Raw genomic sequence first — 7,867 nt, 5'->3', positions numbered from 1 at the left:
TAGTGGTAGTCTGGACATTTATTGTCCGGAAAGAAAGAAATTTAAGGTCCCTGAACTATGAAAAATGCCTGGTATAGTTGAAGACATCAGTGCTATACCTCAACTAGGACTTTCTGACATTATGCATATCAAATGCTGGATGCAGAGACATCACCACCCACCCCTCCCAGCTCTCTTCCCTCAGTTACCTCCCAAAATGCTAGCAATCAGGCACTCACTTATCTGGAAGGAAATCGGAAGTCTCTCCCTTGGTGAATTTAACTAACCCAAGAGTTAATATCTAAATTTTAATGCTCCCTAAAAGCATGCCATTCAAGCCACTTTACGGTGAAGTGTAAAGTCAAGAAGCTCCAAATACAGCGCTTCCAATGAGTTTTTTTAGTCTTCTATGTTTAATCGTGGGGTAACATCATCAAGAATTACCAGTCATGAAGAACACTTATAATGTGGAAGATACAAATTAATAACAACAGTAAAAAAAAATGTTCTGGAGGAATAAAAATCTATTTGGGGTGCTCGCTTCAGCAGCACATATACTAAAATTGGAATGATACAGAGAAGATTAGCATGGCTCCTGCACAAGGATGACCAGCAAATTCATGAAGCGTTCCATATTTAAAAAAAAAAAAAAGAAAAGAAAAATCTATTTGGGGAAAAGAAAAACAATCAAACAAACTACATGTATAGATAAGATCATAGATTTATCATTACTATATAATCTCTCTCTATATATATGTTTTTCATCTCAAAGAGATCAACATGACAGATCAAACAGATCAAAGAGATGAAAAATAGGAGAAAAAAATAAGAAAACTGAAGAACTATAAAAAGAGAACAGGAAAACTGGAACAAAGGAAATTATCAAAATAGTTCAAGAAAAATTATCAGAACATAGAGACCTGAGTTTCCAGATTAAAAGGATTTGCTAAAACAGCCCCTTACAAAATTTCAGGACACCTGGACAGTGAAATGATTCTACTAGATTAAAAAAAAACCCAACTAGATAAGTCCTGAAACCTAGCCCAGCCTCTCGAGAACATCAGATAGTTCCATCTACCTACCCTATATTAGTGACAGACCCTAACAATATGAAAAATTTAGAATTGCCATAGCCCAAACACCCCCAAAGAGAGGGATGGAAAGATCAAAGGTGATGGTGGCATTTTAAAGAGAAGATGGGATTTAACAAATGAATATGATTGCTGAATCATTAAATTGATATCTCTTTTAGTCTCCAGTATTTTAGAGCAGCTAGAAGTAAAAATCTAAAATTGTGAAACTGTAACTCATGTCAAACTCTGAAATATGTTCTACAACTAATTGTGGTGCTGTGCTTTGAAATTTATAGCTTTTTTGTTTACATGTTATTCTTCATAAAAAAAAGAAGGGCTGCTCGGGGAGAAGATGGCGGCTTAGTAAGACGCGTGGGTCTTAGTTCCTCCTCCAGAAAAGCAACTAAAGAAACAGAAACAATACGAAACAGCTCCCGGAGTCACGACAGAGACCAAAAAAGACAGCGTACTCCATTCTGGAACGGCTGAACGGGTAGGGAGAATCCGCTGCTGTGAGATACCCGAGGGGTGCACGTTTTCCCGGCTGGGGTGGCTGGCGTCTGGGGTCCCCTCCACGCACGTGGCTCCCCGGTCTGACTGGGAACGTTGGATAGCGGGGCCCTCCCGTCACGCTTGGCGTCTCGGGCCAGCTGGGCAATTTGGACCGGCACTCCCCCAAGCCACGGCCAGCGACCCCCGCCTCCACGCGCGGTTTCCCGGGCCGACTGCCCCGCAGACAGACGACCGCCACGAGCGCCACCTACTGGGCAGGAAAAGAAAAACAGAGCCCAGAGATTTCACAGAAAAACCTTTCAACCAGCCGGGTCCCACACCCAGGGAGATCTGATCAAATGCCCAGACACCAGCAGAAAATAATGGATGACGCTCGGAAAATTGAAGATATGGCCCAATCAAAGGAACAAACCAATAGTTCAAATGAGATACAGGAGCTGAGACAACTAATGCTGAATATACGAACAGAAATGGAAAAACTCTTCAAAAACCAAATCAATAAATTGAGGGAGGACATGAAGAAGATATGGGCTGAACAAAAAGAAGAAATAGAAAATCTGAAAAAACAAATCACAGAACTTGTGGGAGTGAAGGACAAAGAAGAAAAAATGGAAAAAACAATGGATACCTACAATGGTAGATCTAAAGAGACAGAAGCTACAATTAGTGAACTGGAGGATGGAACAACTGAATTCCAAAAAGAAACAGAAACTATAGGGAAAAGAATGGAAAAACTTGAGCAGGGAATCAGGGAACTGAATGACAATATGAAGCGCACAAATATACGTGTTGTGGGTGTCCCAGAAGGAGAAGAGAAGGGAAAAGGAGGAGAAAAACTAATGGAAGAAATTATCACTGAAAATTTCCCAACTCTTATGAAAGACCTAAATATACAGATCCAAGAAGTGCAGCGCACCCCAAAGAGAATAGACCCAAATAGGCGTTCTCCAAGACATTTACTAGTTAGAATGTCAGAGGTCAAAGAGAAAGAGAGGATCTTGAAAGCAGCAAGAGAAAAACAATCTGTCACATACAAGGGAAACCCAATAAGACTATGTGTAGATTTCTCAGCAGAAACCATGGAAGCTAGAAGACAGTGGGATGATATATTTAAATCACTAAAAGAGAAAAACTGCCAACCAAGACTCCTATATCCAGCAAAATTGTCCTTCAAAAATGAAGGAGAAATTAAAACATTTATAGACAAAAAGTCACTGAGAGAATTTGTGACCAAGAGACCAGCTCTGCAAGAAATACTAAAGGGAGCACTAGAGTCAGATACGAAAAGACAGAAGAGAGAGGTATGGAGTAAAGTGTAGAAAGAAGGAAAATCAGATATGATATATATAATACAAAAGCCAAAATGGTAGAGGAAAATATTATCCAAACAGTAATAACACTAAAAGTTAATGGACTGAATTTCCCAATCAAAAGACATAGAATGGCAGAATGGATTACGACCCAGCAATACCACTGCTAGGTATCTACTCAAAGGACTTAAGGGCAAAGACACAGACGGACATTTGCACACCAGTGTTTATAGCAGCATTATCTACAATTTCAAAGAGATGGAAACAGCCAAAATGCCCATCAACAGACGAGTGGCTAAACAAACTGTGGTGTATACCTACGATGGAATATTATGCAGCTTTAAGACAGACTAAACTTATGAAGCATGTAATAACATAGATGGACCTAGAGAACATTATGCTGAGTGAGTCTAGCCAAAAACTAAAGGACAAATACTGTAAGGTCCCACTGATGTGAACCGACATTCGAGAATCAGCTTGGAATATATCATTGGTAACAGAGACCAGCAGGAGTTAGAAACAGGGTAAGATAATGGGTAATTGGAGCTGAAGGGATACAGACTGTGCAACAGGACTAGATACAAAAACTCAAAAATGGACAGCACAATAATACCTAAGTGTAATGTAACTATGTTGGAACACTGAATGAAGCTGCACCTGAAATATGGTTTTTTGTTTGTTTGTTTGTGTGTTTGTATCTTTTGTTTTTGTTTTTTTCTTTTTCCTTTTTATATATATATATTATTAGTATTATTATTTTAATTCTCTTCTCTATATTAACATTCTATATCTTTTAAAAAAAAAAAAGTAAAGGGTTGGTTTTTTCTGTTATTGTTTTATTTCTTTTTCTGTTGTCTTTTTATTTCTTTTTCTGAATTGATGCAAATGTTCTAAGAAATGATGAATATGCAACTATGTGATGATATTGAGAATTGCTGAATATATATGTAGAACAGAATTATATGTTAATGTTTTTGTTTGTTCTTAATTTTTTTAATTAATAAATAAATTTTAAAATAAAAAAAAAAAAAAGAATGGATGAACAAGGTCCAATACAAAATGATATTGACACAATTGAGTACTAATCTCTTGTAATAAACCAGCAATGTTCTGTAAAAAAAAAAAAAAAAAAAAAAAAAAAAGAAGGAAAAAATTGATTGTGATGATAAAAAAATATTTAAGCCCTCTAGACTCCTATATTCTGGATCAGCTAGAAGAAAAAATATGAGAGGATCATATGGTAGCCCACGACAAACTCTAGGATCTGTCCTGTAACTACTTGTTGAAGTACTTTGAAAACTATTGCTTTTTTTATTTCTTTGCTTTGTATATACGTTATACTATACATAAAAAGAAAGTTAAAAAAAACTAAACAGATTACACACAAAGGATGAATAAAACAAATATCTTTGGACTTCTCAGCAGCAATACTTGAAACAAGAAGATATGCTTCCAAGGATCAAGAAAAATGCATTCCAAAATTTATATTTTGGGTAATGTACTACCTAATTTAACTTGTATGGTCAGTTTAGTTGAACACCATAAGTACATGGAGTCTGGAACAGGGTGTGAGACTTTGTTGGTTTGTCCAGGTTAGTGTGATGCTCCAATATATCTCAGAGTGATTTAGAGAGTGAATAAAAAAATATTTGCAAAATCCCATTGGGGGACTGGGGAGAAAGAAGGAAATATTCAACTTCCCCATTTGGAGTATTTCTGATATTCTTGCAAGCAATGGGGACAACCAAATCAATAGGCCGAGCCCTTGATCTTGGGGTTTGCCCCTGTGAAACTTATTCCTCCAAAGGATAGGCTAAGCCTACTTAAAATTAGGCCTAAGAGTCTCCTCCAGAGAACCTCTTTAGCTGCTCAGATGTGTTCTCTCTCTCTAAGCCAACTCAACAGGTGAATTCACTGCCCTCCCCCCTACATGGAACATTATTCCTAGGGGTGTAAATCTTCCTGGCAACATGGGACACAACTCCCGCAATGAGCTTGGACCCAGCATCAAGGAATCGAGAAAACCTTCTAGACCAAAAAGGGGAAGAGAGAAATGAGACAAAATAAAGTTTCAGTGGCTGAGAGATTTCAAACAGTGTCAAGAGGTTATCCTGGAGGTTATTCTTATGCATTATATAGATATCCATTTTTAGTTTATGGTGTATTGGAGTGGCTGGAGATAAGCACCTGAAACTATTGATCTGTATTCACTAGCCTTGATTCTTGAAGATGATTGTATAATGTATAACTTCTACAATGTGACTGTGTGATTGTGAAAACCTTGTGTTTGATGCCCCTTTCACCCAGGGTATGGACGGATGAGTAAAAAATGTGGGTAAAAAAATAAATAAATAATAGTGGGGATAAGGGGTAAAATAAATTGGGTAGATTGAAATACTAGTGGTCAATGAGAGGGATGGGTAATGGGTATAGGATTTATGAGTTTTTTCTTTTTTCTTTTTATTTCTTTTTTCTGGAGTGATGCAAATGTTTTTAAAAATGATCATGGTGATGAATACACAACTATGTGATGAGACTGTGAGTCGCTGCATGTATACCATGTATGGAATGTATGTGTATGAAGATGTGTCCATAAAAATATATAAAAAAAGATTGGGGGGTGAACAAAGTGTTTTTTGACATTCTAGGTCTCAAAAAATTTATTTCCCATGTCCCTTTTTTTTTTGTAACCTTTTAAACTGTATAGTATAACATATATACAAAGCAAAGAAATAAAAAAGCAATAGTTTTCAAAGCACTCTTCAACAAGGAGTTACAGGACAGACCCGAGAGTTTGCTATGGTCTATGAAACTATCCTCTCATATTTTTTCTTCTAGCTGATCCAGAATATAGGAGGCTAGAGGGCTTAAATATTTTCTATCATCACAACAAACTTTTTTCCCATCTTTTTTTGAAAATTAACATATATACAAAAAAAGCTATAAATTTCAAAGCACAGCACCACAATTAGTTGTAGAACATATTTCAGAGTTTGACATGTGTTACAATTTTACAATTTTAGGTTTTTGCTTCTAGTTGCTCTAAAATACTGGAGACTAAAAGAGACATCAATTTAATGATTCAGTATTCATATTCATTTAAGTCCTATCTTCTATGTATAATTCCACAATCACCTTTGATCTTTCCATACTTCTCTTTAGGAGTGTTAGGGCTATGGCAATTCTAGATTTTTCATATTGGAAGGGTCTGTCACTTATATGGGGTAGGGAGATGGAACTATCTGATGTTCTGGAGAGACTGGGCTAGGTTTCAGGACTTATCTGGACCAGGGACCCATCTGGAGATTATATATATATATATATATATATATAGGCTTCTGGAAAGTTACTCTACTGCCTGGAACCCTTGTGGAATCTTACATATTGCCCTAGATGTTCTTTAGGATTGGCTGGAATGGTCCTGGTTGGGGGTTGGCAGGTTATGATAGGTAGCAAGGTCTACCTGAAGCTTGTGTAAGAGCAACCTCGAGGGTAGCCTCTCAACTCTATTTGAACTCTCTCTGCCACTGATACTTTATTCATTACACTTCTTTTCCTTCTTTTGGTCAGGATGTGATTGTTGATCCTATGGTGCCAAGTCTGGATTCATCCCTGGGAGTCCTCTGCCACTTCACCAGGGAGACTTTCACCCCGAATGTCATGTCCCACATAGCGGGGAGGGCAATGATTTCACTTGCAGAGTTGGGCTTAGAGAGACTGAGGCCACATCTGAGCAACAACAGAGGTCCTCCAGAAGTAACTCTTTGGCATGCCTATAGGTAGTCTAAGCTTCTCTGCCACCTACATAAGCTTCACAAGAGTAAGCCTCATGATCAAGGGCATGGCCTATTGATTTGGGGATCCCTAAAGTTTGACACAGTATCAGGGAATTCCCTGATGGTAAGGTTTAATAGTTCAATAGTCTTCCTCCCTTTCCTCAGGGGACTTTGCCAATACTTTTTGATTATCTCCTTAATATACTCTAGGATGTTGCCAAGCATTACAACAATCTATACAGGATTAAAGGACCTCTTTCTGATTCTGTGCTTCCTGTGCTTCAGTTATTCAAATGTGCTGTACAGATAGGTTGAATTAGATTATGCACTACAGAAAATTTCAGTTCCAGATCAAATAAACCTTTCTTCCATTGGTCTCAAAGAGTATATGTGGTTGTAAAATATAGACACTGTCTTCTTAACCCCTATGTTCTGAGTTAACCCCAACCTGTTTGGCTTCATTATTATCTCTAAATATCAAGTTATATATATAAAACAGCCTCTCAAAATCCAGAAATAATAATCACCTATCCGGAATGAATGTGTCTGCTCTAAAAGCTTACAGTCTAGGACCCTGATTTCTTTTAAGCATTTTCTAAAGGTTACCATACCATTGTTATTTTTTTGTTTCTGGCTTATTTTGTCTCACCAAATGTCCCACATGTTCATTCACATCGTTGCATGTCTCGTGATATTGTTCCTTTTTTGTTGCAGCACAATGTTTGTTTATAAGTATACACCATTGTTCGCCCATCTACTTCTCTGTCAGTGCAACCTTCAGCCACCTGCATTCATCGGGCATCATATAGAGGGCCCAAAGTCCACAGTCCATCAATATTCTCAATTTTAGATAATTACATTGTTCCCAAGAGAAAGAAAACCAATAAACACACCCTCACCAAATAGGAAATCTAAACCTTCTTTTAACTCTTGTACCTCCCCTCATCGTTTACCTCTGCCGTTGCTGTGGTAGTGCTGATGGTTTCCTTTTGGACATAGCACATAGCATGCAATAGCAGTTTTCCCTCTGTACCCTGGACTTAAACACTCTTTGTACAAGAAGTATATCTTTGAGGTAATTCTTGCTAGAACTAATTCATATTTCCAGTGTTAATCGATGGGACACATAGGTCTATACAACCCCTTTAATCTTGTTCATCTTCAATATGATAATATTACTTATAGACCCACTAGAGAGCCACTTTCACTTTTATCT

General features: G+C 37.5%; 1 non-coding gene across 1 annotated transcript; it reads left to right on the top strand.

The window, feature by feature from the left end:
- The first annotated feature begins 512 nt into the window (after positions 1 to 512).
- On the top strand, positions 513 to 619 carry LOC143666403 (U6 spliceosomal RNA). Its single transcript, XR_013167604.1, has one exon. It is a non-coding gene; the product is annotated as a U6 spliceosomal RNA (small nuclear RNA).
- Positions 620 to 7,867: the final 7,248 nt, after the last annotated feature.

This window comes from Tamandua tetradactyla, chromosome 22 (assembly GCF_023851605.1).
Source record: "Tamandua tetradactyla isolate mTamTet1 chromosome 22, mTamTet1.pri, whole genome shotgun sequence".
In the NCBI taxonomy this organism is placed as follows: domain Eukaryota; kingdom Metazoa; phylum Chordata; class Mammalia; order Pilosa; family Myrmecophagidae; genus Tamandua; species Tamandua tetradactyla.
The sequence above is the reverse complement of the archived record's forward strand: the minus strand, read 5'-3'. Positions and strand labels throughout refer to the sequence as shown.